Below are 12,596 nucleotides of genomic sequence, written 5' to 3' on the forward strand. Positions count from 1 at the left end.
ATACACCATGATCAAGTGGGATTTACCCCAGGAATGCAAGGATTCTTCAATATACACAAATCAATCAATGTGATACACCATATTAACAAACTGAAGAATAAAAAACATATGATAATCTTAATAGATGCAGAAAAAGATTTTGACAAAATTCAACACCCATTTATGATAAAAAACTCTCCAGAAAGTGGGCATAGAGAGAACCTACCTCAACATAATAAAGGCCATATATGACAAAACCACAGCAAACATCATTCTCAAAGGTGAAACACGGAAAGCATTTCCACTAAGATCACGAACAAGGCAAGGATGTCCACTCTCACCACTATTATTCAACATAGTTTTGGAAGTCCTAGCCACGGCAATCAGAGAAGAGAAAGAAATAAAAAGAATACAAATTGGAAAAGAAGAAGTGAAACTGTCACTGCAGATGACATGATACTATACACAGAGAACCCTAAAGATGCCACCAGAAAACTACTAGAGCCAATCAATGAATTTGGTAAAGTTGCAAGATACAAAATTAATGCACAGAAATCTCTTGCATTCCTATACACTAACAGTGAAAGATCAGAAAGTGAAATTAAGGAAGCACTCCCATTTACCATTGCAACAAAAAGAATAAAATACCTAGGATTAAACCCACCTAAGGAGGTAAAAAACCTGTACTCAGAAAACTATAAGACACTGATGAAAGAAATCAAAGATGACACAAACAGATGGAGAGATATACCATGTTCTTGGATTGGAAGAATCAATATTGTGAAAATGAGTATACTACACAAATCAATCTACAGATTCAATGCAATCCCTATCAAATTACCAATGGCATTTTTCACAGAACTAGAACAAAAAAATCTTAAAATTTTTATGGAGACACAGAAGAGCCCGAATAGCCAAAGCAGTTTTGAGGGAAGAAAATGGAGCTGGAGGAATCAGACTCCCTGACTTCAGGCTATACTACAAAGCTACAGTAATCAAGACAATATGGTACTGACACAAAACAGAAATATAGATCAATGCAACAGGATAGAAAGCCCAGAGATAAACACACACACCTATTGTCACCTAATCTATTACAAAGGAGACAAGGATATACAATGGAGAAAAGACAGTCTCTTCAGTAAATGGTGCTTGGAAAACTGGACAGCTACATGTAAAAGAATGAAATTAGAACACTCCCTAACACCATACACAAAAGTAAACTCAAAATGGATTAAAGACCTAAATGTAAGACTACACACTATAAAACTCTTAGAGGAAAACATGGCAAGAACACTAATTGACATAAATCACAGCAAGATCTTTTTTGACCCACCTCCTAGAGCAATGGAAATAAAAACAAAAATAAAGAAATGGGACCTAATGAAACTTAAAAGCTTTTGCACAGCAAAGGAAACCATAAACAAGATGAAAAGACAACCCTCACAATGGGGGAAAATATTTGCAAACAAAGCAACTGACAAAGGATTAATCTTCAAAGTTTACAAGCAGCTCATGCAGGTCAATATCAAGAAACAAACAACCCCATCCAAAAATGGGCAGAAGACCTAAATAGACATTTCTCCAAAGAAAATATACAGATTGCCAGGAAACACATGAAAGGATGCTCAACATCACTAATTATTAGAAAAATACAAATAAAAACTACAATGAGTTATCACCTCACACCTGTTAGAATTGGCATAATCAGAAAACCTATAAACAACAAATGCTGGAGAGCGTGTGGAGAAAGGGGAACCCTCTTGGACTGTTGGTAGGAATATAAATTGATACAGCCACTATGGAAAACAGTATGGAGGTTCCTTAAAAAGCTAAAAATAGAATTACCATATGACCTAGCAATCCCACTACTTGGGATATACCCAGAGAAAACCATAATTCAAAAAGACACATGCACCCCAATGTTCATTGCAATTGCAATGTTCATTTACAATGGCCAGGTCATGGAAGCACCCTAAATGCCTATTGACAGATGAATGGATAGTGAAGATGTGGTATATATATTCAATGGAATATTACTGAGCCATGAAAAGGAACGAAACTGTGTCATTTGTAGAGATGTGGATGGATCTAGAGACTGTCATACAGAGTGAAGTAAATCAGAAAGAGAAAAGCAAATATCTTATATTAACGCATATATGTGGAATCTAGAAAAAATGGTAGAGATGACCCTGTTTGCAAGGCAGAAATAGAGACACAGATGTAGTGAACAAATGTATGGACAACAATGGGGGAAAGTGGAGGGGGTGTGGTGGTGGGATGAATTGGGAGATTGGGATTGACATATATACACTAATATGTATAAAATAGATAACTAATAAAAACCTGCTGTATAAAAAATAATAATAAAAAAAAGAATATGGGAGGGTGTAGTGAATCTTGGAGACAATAAAATAGGGAGCTTTTCAGGCTCTGGAAATGCTCTGACTCTTTATTTGGGTGGTGATTACATAGGTGGTTTAACTTTGTAAAAATGCACTGAATGCACACTGTTGTTCATTGTAGCGCTATTTACAATAACCAGAACAAGGAAGTAATCTAAATGTCCACTGACAATGGAATGGATAAAGAGTCTGTGGTACATATATACAATGGAATATTACTCAGCCATAAAAAGGAACAAAATAGTGCCATTTGCAGAGATGTGGATGGACCTAGAGACTGTCATACAGAGTCAAGTAAGTCAGAGAAAAATATCATATAATATTGAGTATATGTGGAATGTAGAAAAATGGTACAGATGAACTTATTTGCAAAGCAGAAATAGAGTCACAGATGTAGAGAACAAACTTATGGTTACCAAGGGGGAAAGAAGGGAGTGGGATGATTGGGAGATTGGGATTGACATATATACATTACTAAGTATAAAATAGATAACTAATGAGAACCTACTGTATAGCACAGGGAACTTTATTCAGTTCTCTGTGGTGACTTAAATGGGAAGGAAATCTATAAAAGAGAGGCTATATGTATATGTATAGCTGATTCAATTTGCTACACAGCAGAAACTAACACAACATTGTAAAGCATCTATACTCCAATAAAAATTAATTTTAAAATAAATAAATTAAAAAATTACATTGAGTTGTATGCTTAGGTTTTGTGTCCTTAGTGAATGTATGATATACTTCATTAAAACATAGTTTAGTGCCTAACACACACACACACACACACACACACACACACACACACACCCCTCAGAGGAAAAGGTAGGTGCCTTTAGTTATCAATTTCAGTTCTGGTTCTTCACTACAAATGTAGCATATGATCATGCACATTCTTTCTCTCCATCTCTCTCTTTTCCTCTCTCTCTCTTCCTTTTTCCATTTCTTGCTCCTCTCCTCACTTATCCTGCTATTGAATCCCTGTCTAATGCTTTTATGTTTTCCCCATCACCTTATATTACTTCTGGAGGTACCCCTTTTTCTTCATCTTCACAAGGACCTTACATTTGGTGACCTAACTGTACTGCCCAGTTCTCAGTAGTCCCAAAATATATGCAATAGAATGTTTAATATTTCTTTTCACTTAACCCAAGCTTTTATAAGACTGTTAACATAGGAATTATAATAGGTAAGTAAGGTTAACCTCCATTTATTTCTCTAGTTATGTGAGTTCCACTTTGTAGTCATTTCAAATCCTTGGAGGAGTCTCATTAACTTTACAAGGTAAGACTGGATTTACAGAGCAAATATGTATATGGAGAAAGCAACACCTGCAGGTTCTGTTTTTATTGGAGGTTTTCTGTTGCCTTTTTCTCTCTCTAATGCAGATGCATTTTACAGGATTACTTTTTATGGAACAAAATGGACAGGCAATAAAATGCAGATGTCAAGGTTCCTCTTCCAACAGGCACTCAGGTGAGAGGATGCGCCCAAAGACTATGAATTTTATGAGGGGGTTAATGCAATTAATGTATTTTACATTATTTTGAATAACAGACAATATTGCCCCAAGCCTCTATTTCAGGTAGCATATTTTCTAAACAAATCCACATCTTTTAAGTAAACTTTAAAAACAAGTATAAGATTATTCCTAGTTCTAAATTATTTTTATCTGCTTTAACTAGTTCTTCTTTCCAGAGACTAGACCATGAAATAATTAAATTGAGTGTTTCTTATTGTCATTCAGCTTTGACTAGTGCTTAACTCTGAAGCTTAACTATTTTGAGCATATGATGAAGGAACAAGCTGCGACTATTATGCAGTCATCCTTCACTATTATCAAGTATTATCTAATAAGCATTCAATCATTAGAAGTAGGAAAATATACAGAATACATAAATGCCAGTCAAATGAATACATAGGGTATATTTCAATAGTACACACTACTATGTGTAAAATTTATAAGAGATGTTAATAGGTAATTGGTTACCACGCGAAACTGTGTTTTTCTTACATTGAAGTAGTGTGTGGCACATATGTCTCTATTGCATGCTGTCTGCCCACAGTACTAAATATTTCAAGTTCCATTCATGGGCATATGGTAGGACTGCACTTCCTTACACCCTTGATATAAGGTTTGAACATGTGACTTGTTTTACCGGTAAAAATGTGAGCAGAAGTGCTGCATAGCACTTCCATATGGAAAACATTGAGTCAGTGTGAGACTTACAATCCTTTCTTTCTCTATGCCAAAGATGCAGCTATGTTCCAGAAAGTGTTTGCTCTGGAAGCCTGCATCTGGGGGTGCATAGGATGCCTAGACAACCTATGATAACCAGGTTGCTTCAGTGAGAAATAAATATTTGTGGTTTTAAGCTGTTTAAATTCACAGATTATATATAACCAAATTTGTAACACAGTACATCCTGATTGTGGTACACCCTGAGCCTAGAATGATGTCTGCTTTATCATAGGTGCTCAACAATCTTTACTAAACTCAACAGTTGGACTGAGGAAAATACTTTAGTTACTGAGGAAAATTCACAGATGCATAAAAGAAAAGAAGTTCATGTGACATGAATTTGAAGCTGCTAGATCAAGGGTCCCCAACCCCCAGACTGTGGACCGGGACTGGTCTGTGGCCCATTAGGAATGGGGCCGCACAGTAGGAGATGAGTAGCGGGTGAGCAAGTGAAGCTTCATCTGCCACTTCCCATCACTCCCCATTGCTTGCATTATTGCCTGAACTATCCTCCTTCCCCCATCTGTCCATGGAAAAATTGTCTTCCACAAAACCAGTCCCTGGTGACAAAAAGGGTTGGGGACCGCTGCACTAGGTGATGTTTTGGGGGGCTCCGAGGAGCTCTGGTTCTTTATGTCTCAGTACAGAAAGAATTCAGTGAGAGGCAAAGTGATAGATAAGTGATTTATTAGAATAGGATGCTTGTGAGGCTTATAAGTGGGTGGGTGAGAGGGTGCCATGCCCTGAGAACTTAGTGGGCTACAGTTTTATAATCAAAGGAAAATTTTATAGGGGGTTAATGCATAAAATTTGGTGGGGAGGGGGAAAAGACCACCTTCTTCCTCATTCTTGAGTAAATGTCACACTTCCATCATCAGTTCCTCCTCCACGTTGGGCCGAGGAGTTTTCTTGTCCCTACATGGCCAAGCCAGGACTGTCATGGTGCCATGAAAATGAGCAAAAAGGTGATAACATATGCTAAAAATGGTAAATCATCTCAGGTTTTAGTATAATGTCACCTTTTCCTTATATTTTTGTTTTTAGTGCAAGCAGAGGAGCATGTCCTAGAAATCATTAACTTACTGAGCTCACTGGGCAGGATGTGGGTCTCATGCCACCATTGTTTTATTGTTTTGAGGCACGTCTCATTCTTCTGTGGCATGGTTTTTTGCTAAGCAAGCCTGCTTGGTTTTGTGGTTAAGCAAAGCTGCTTTCTTGAGTAATCATTAACTTACAGGGGTCTCCCATATTTTTTCTTTACTTACAGTCTCCTAGTGGAATTAGTCACCTACTTTGTCCCTGTACTTTGTCTCTATCAAATTTGAGAAAAGCCAGTGGAAAGCTAAATTACAATACAGAATCACAAGTCAAAAGAGACTATCAGATAGTACTTACTTAGTCACCACATAAATGGCATATGTACTGAAAACTAGGACTTCAGGGGATGTGAGCAATAACTAGAGACAAGCTCTCAAAGGCTTTTTGGATATAGAAGGACTTTAATCAGGTCCTTAAACATCAGTAGAGTTTGAAGAGGCAAACGTGATATTCTAGACGAAAGATGGAACTTGAAGAAATAAGGAAGTAATTAAGTTGGGCGGATTCAAATAATAATAGATTTTAAAGAAACCAACAATACATAAATTCAGAAGACTAGAAATAAATATGACTGGAAACATGTTGTAGAACCAGATTTGGCAACTCTTTAATGAAACTCTGGGGGTTTGAATTTTATCCTTTAAGCAGGAGTAATTGAAGTTTATTATCATGGGAATAAGAGATAGAACTGCATGACTAGTTCAAGGGTCAGACTGAAGAAAGATTAAGGAGAGCTTTTACAGGTAGAAGAGAATAAAAGTGGGGTTTTAGGAGACATTTCCAAAAACACTACTAAGGAAATATTCTTTTGTATACTGGACTTTTAGCTAAAGTTTAGAGATGAGAAAGGGAAATAGAGGACAGTAAAAAACGTTTTCAAATTAAGTATTAGCTGTAAGTCTGCCAAATAAAACAAATGCCGACAAAGCTAAAAATTACACAGCTGTGTCAAGCAAAGGAAATATACACTGTTATTAGATTCACTGTATATTTTGGTGAAGGGAAAGCTCAGGTATCTTGCAGACTGAAAAGGAGCTCATGGTCATTATGCTAATTAGCACTGAAAGCTAGCACATTGGAGAGGATGGAATGAGTCTATAGTCCTGTACATAGTTGGTTAAAATAATTTGTTCCCTAGTCAGGAAAATATTCAGTTCGTTTCAGTAATGGTCTGGTGTCCTAGGGTCAAATTTCAGGTTCCAATATTAGCTTCAGAAGGTTAGAAATAGTTGGAATGAAATCCAAATGTAAATTTTGATGCTTCAGGCAAGAGATACTATAAGAGAAACATTTCCCTTTTGAAGTGTTCCTAATGTCCTTTTCCATGATCAACACAAGGATTTTTTGCACTGACTACTGTCAGTCACTGACAATAGTGACTAGACATCCACTGCTGCCATGTAACAGTGACCTAGTCCCTCTCCTTGCAGAAATTTTCTCCCAGCTTCCTTCCTACTTGAAGTCTGGCTCTTGAAACTGTACTCTCAGATTGCTCAAGAAACATTTAAATTATGTTAACTTATTATGTATTACTAATCTTTGAACCATATTTTTCTTCCTTGAAAACTACTCCAGATTTTACTTTCCATTACCAAGAAGATCATTTTTCCTTTTAAAAAATGGCATATAGCTCTGAAGTAAATTTTATTACTTATGCTGACCCCTTTACTAGGAAAAGCACTTACAAAAATATTTTTCTTGTGAACTTTTAAAATTTCAAATATGTTCTTACTGGCTTACATGTACAGATTTTAAATTGTGAACACATCTTAGAACACCAAAGAAGAAAGGAAAGGGGGTGTGTGGACAAATGGAGTCAGAAATGAGAAGAGAGAAATTCAGCAGAAGGGAGAGGAAAGAGAAGTAAAGAGAGGATAGCAAAGTGAGAATTCTATAGCATCTTCCATCTCTAAAATTATAGACACCTAGTTAGTCTGTTAAATGATCTTACCCAAGTAAATTTGTATTTGTGATCAAAGCCTTAAAGAAAATGATTAGGATTTCTACACAATCTCTGAAACATATGGTCATGTGACAGAGAATTTGCATTTCTGGGTACCTTTCTTTTTTATGATTTTTTTCTTCCAGTTTTATTTATATATAATTGATATACATCACTGTGTAAGTTTCAGCGTACAGCATAATGATTTGAATTACATACATTGTGAAGTAATTACCACAATAAATTTAGTGAACATTCATCATCTCTTAAAGATACAAAATTTTTAAAATAGAGAAAAATATCTTCTTGTGATGAGAGCTCATGATTTACTCTCTTTTCATATATAATGTACAATAGTGTTAATTATATTTATCATAGTGTGAATTACATCCCTATACTTATTTATCTGATAACTAAAAGTTTGTAACTTTCAGCTGCCTTTATCCAACTCTCCCTCCCCCAACATGCTGCCTCTGGTAACCAAAAATCTGATCTCTAATTTCTATGAGTTTATCTGTCTTTTTTTGAAGTATAATTGACCTACAACACTGTGTTAGTTCCTGGAACACGAAATAGTGATTCCATATTTCTATACATTTCAGAATGATCAAAAGGTGATCCTATTTACCATCTGTCACCATGAAAAGATATTACATAATTATTGATTATATTTCCCACACTATACATTACATACCCATGACATTTATTTTACAACTGAAAGTTTGTACCGCTTAATATCTCTCACATATTTCTCTCTTCCTCCCATCCCCTCCCCTCTGGCAAGCATCTATTTTTTCTCTGAATCTGTGATCTGCTTTTGGTTTGTTATGCTGGTTTATTTCTAACATTCTACATATAAATGAAACCATAAATTATTTTTCTTTCTCTGTCTGACAATGCACTTAGCATAATACCCTCTAGGTCCTTCCATGTTGTTTTAATTTATTTTTATTTATTTATGGCTGTGTTGGGTCTTCGTTTCTGTGCGAGGGCTTTCTCTAGTTGCGGCAAGCGAGGGCCACTTTTCATCGCGGTGCGCGGGCCTCTCACTATCATGGCCTCTCTTGTTGCGGAGCACAGGCTCCAGACGCGCAGGCTCAGTAATTGCGGCTCACGGGTCCAGTTGCTCTGCGGCATGTGGGATCTTCCCAGACCAGGGCTCGAACCCGTGTCCCCTGCATTGGCAGGCAGACTCTCAACCACTGCGCCACCAGGGAAGCCCCTTCCATGTTGTTTTAAATGGCAAGATTTTGTTCTTTTTTATGGCTGAGTAATATTCCATTGTATACATACACAGTCTTCTTTGTCAATTCATCTATTGCACTTTGGTTGCATCCATATCTTGGCTATTGTAGGTAATGTTGCAATGAACATTGGGGTACATATATCTATTTGAATTAGAGTTTTTGTTTTCTTCAGGTAAATATCCAGGAGTGGAGTTGCTGGATCCTGTGGTCATTCTATTTATAGGTTTTCTTAGGAACCTCCATACTATTTCCCATAGTGGCTGCATCAATTTACATTCCCACCAACAGTGCACAAGGGTTCTCTTTTCTAAACATCCTGGCCAACACAGTTGTCTTTTTGATAATAGCTTTTCTGATGATAGCACCTGTTATCTCATTGTGGTTTTGATTTGCATTTCCTTGATAATTAGTGATGTTGACTTCTTGTCAGGTCCCTGTTGGCCATTCTGTATATATTCTTTGGAATAACATCTATTCATATCCTCTCTCCATTGTTTAATCAGGTTGCTTGTTTTTAAAGTTGAGTTATATGAGTTCTTTGTATGATTTGGACATTAAGACAATGTCAGATATCATTTGCAAATATCTCATCCCATACTGTAGTTGACTTTTTTGTTTTATAGATAGTTCCTTTGCTGAATAAAAGCTCTTTAGTTTGATGCAGTCCCATTTGTTTATTTTTGCTTTTAGTTCCCATGGTTAAGGAGACATATACAAAAAAATATTACTAGGACTGATGTCAAAGAGCATACTGCCTATATTTTCTTCTTTGAGATTAATGAGTTCGGGTCTTACATTTAAGTTTTTAATCACTTTTTAGTTAATTTTTGTATATGGTGTGAGAAAGTAGTAAAGTTTGACTCTTTTGCATGTACCTGTCCAGTTTTCTCAACGTCTTTTATTAAAGAGGCTGTCTTTTCCCCATTGGATATTTTTGCCTACTTTCTCATAGAATTGATTGTCCATATAAACATTGCTTTATTTTTTGGCTCTCTATTTTGAACCATTCATTTATGTGTGTGTTTTTGTGCTAGTGCTAAATAAATGTTGTGTGATGACTGTAGCTGTAGTAGAGTTTGGAATCAGGGAACATGATACCTCCAGCTTTGTTCATCTTTCTCAAGATTGTTTTGGTGATTCAGGGTATTTTGTGTTTCCATATAAATTTTAGAATTATTTATTCTAGTTCTGTGAAAAATGTAATTGGTATTTTGATAAAGACTGTAGTGAATCTGTAGGTTGCCTTGGGTAGAATGATCATTTTAACAGTGTTAATTCTTCAAATAAATGAATACAGTATATCTTTCCATTGGTGTAGTCCTTAAGTTCTTTCATCAGTGTGTCACAGTTTTTAGAGTACATGTCTTTTACCTCCTTAGTTAGACTTATTCCTAGGTATGTTATTCTTTTTTGATGTGATTGCAAATGGGATTGTTTTCTTATTTCTCTTTCTCATTAGTGTACAAAAATGCAACAGATTTTTATATGTTCATTTTGTGTCCTGGTCCTTTCTCAATTTATTGATGAGTTCTAGTAGTTTTTTACTGGTGTCTTTAGGGTTTTCCATTAATAGTATCATATCATCAGCAAACAGTGACAGCTTTATTTCTTCCTTTCCAACTTGGATTCTTTTTATTTCTTTTTTGCTGATTGTCATGGCTAGGATCTCCAATACTAGTTTGAATAAAAGTGGTGAGAGTGGACATCCTTGTCTTATTCCTGATCTTAGAGGAAATGCTTTCATCTTTTAATTGTTGAGTATGGTGTTTGCTGTGGGCTTGTCATACATGGCCTTTATTATGTTGAGGTATATTCCCTCTGTACCTGCTTTGTGGAGAATTTTATCACAAGTGGATATTGAATTTTGTCAAAAGCATCTATTATGATGATCATATGATTTTTATTCTTCAATTTGTTAATGTGCTGTATCACATTAATTGATTTGTGGAAACTGAACCATCCTTGTATATCTGGAATAAATCCCACTTGGTCATGATGTATGATCCTTGTAATGTATAGCTGAATTCAATTTACTACTATTTTGTTGAGGATTTTTGTATCTATATTCATTAGTGATATTGGCCTGCAATTTTCTTTTTCTGTGATAACCTTGTCTGGTTTTGGTGTCAGGGTGATGCAGGTCTTCTAGAATAAGTCTGAAACCATTCCCTCCTCTGAAATTTTTTGGAACAATTTGAGAAGGATAGGTGTTAACTTTTCTTCAAGTGTTTGGTAGAAGTCATTCCTCCTCAACTTTTATTTGTTGGAAGTTTTTAAATTACTGATTCAATTTAATTACTGATAATCGGTCTCTTCATATTTTCTATTTCTTCCTATTTCAGTCTTGGGATTTTGTAAATTTCTAGGAATTTGTCCATTTCTTCTAAGTTGTCCATTTAATTGGCATATAATTGTTTGTAGTAATCTCTTGTAATCCTTTGTATATCTGTGTGGTGTCAGCTGTAACTTCTCCCTTTTCACTTTTTTTGATTTGGGTCCTCTCTCTTTTTTCCTTCATGATTCTGGCTAAGAGATTTACTATTTTTGATTATCTTTTCAAAGGATTAGCTTTTCGTTGCATTGATCTTTTCTTTTTTCTTTTTTTTTTTTTAGTCTCTATTTTGTATATTTCTGCTCTGATTTCATTCTTTCTTTCTTGCCACTAACTTTGGGTTTTGTTGATTCTTCTTTTTCTAGTTCTTTTAGGTGTAACTTTAAATTGTTTATTTGAAATTGTTCTTGTTTCTTGAGGTAAGTCTGAATAGCTATAACTTCCCTCTTAGAATCACTCTTGCTCATCCCATGGATTTTTTTCTGAGTTTTATGGTTTATTAACACAAACACAATGTGCACATGAGCTATCTATTCATTTTCTTTGTTATGCAGGCTGGCATTGGGATTGGTGACTCTGATGGCCAGCTGGGCTGCTCTTTCACAGTGGTTTTGCAGTTCTTGGAGGAGACACTGTGAACGATCTCAGCACAGTAAGATTTTTTGCACCTTAGCAGCACTTCAAGCTTGTTGACATTGTGGACCAGGAACTTCCGGAAGCACAAGTGCTTTATTTTCTTGTTGCTCCCATAACAGATGTGGAGCATCAAGATCTGACCCTTGAATCTCCTGCACACCCTGTTTTCACTGCCTCTGGGTTTCTACCAGTTACACTTAATTTTGACATGTTGGTCTGACTGGTGCTGGATAAATCTCTTGGTCCTCTTTCTGATGATCTTGGGCTACACAAGGGGTCTGAGGGCAGCCATGAGGCTGAGTAGGTGATGGTTGCCATCTCTGTAGGCAGTGCTGAGGAAGAGCCATCATATTGATTTTGGATCATTGTGTTTTCATTTGTCTCCAGGTATTTTTTGATTCTCTCTTTGATTTCTTAATTGACCATTTGGTTGTTTAGTAGTATACTGCTTCCACATATTTATGGTTTTCTGCAGTCTTTTTGTGTGTGTGTGTGTGTTTGATTTCTAGACTCATAGCATTGTGGTCAGAAAAGATACTTGATATTATTTCAGTTTTCTTAAATTTACTGAGACTTGTTTTGTGGCCTTGCATGTGATCTATCCTGGAATATGTTCCTTGTTCACTTGAAAAGAATGTGTATTCTCTCTGCTTTGGGATGGGCTGTTCTTTATATATTTATTAAGTCCATCTTTTGTAATGCGATTTTTAAAGCC

The 12,596-nt window shown here is 35.9% G+C and overlaps 1 pseudogene; it reads right to left on the reverse strand.

Annotated features, from left to right (window-relative positions):
* Nucleotides 1–11,775: 11,775 nt before the first annotated feature.
* On the reverse strand, nt 11,776–12,173 carry LOC137776844 (large ribosomal subunit protein eL32-like; annotated as a pseudogene).
* Between the last annotated feature and the right edge of the window lie 423 nt (nt 12,174–12,596).

This window comes from Eschrichtius robustus, chromosome 14, assembly GCF_028021215.1.
Source record: "Eschrichtius robustus isolate mEscRob2 chromosome 14, mEscRob2.pri, whole genome shotgun sequence".
NCBI classification, from domain to species: domain Eukaryota; kingdom Metazoa; phylum Chordata; class Mammalia; order Artiodactyla; family Eschrichtiidae; genus Eschrichtius; species Eschrichtius robustus.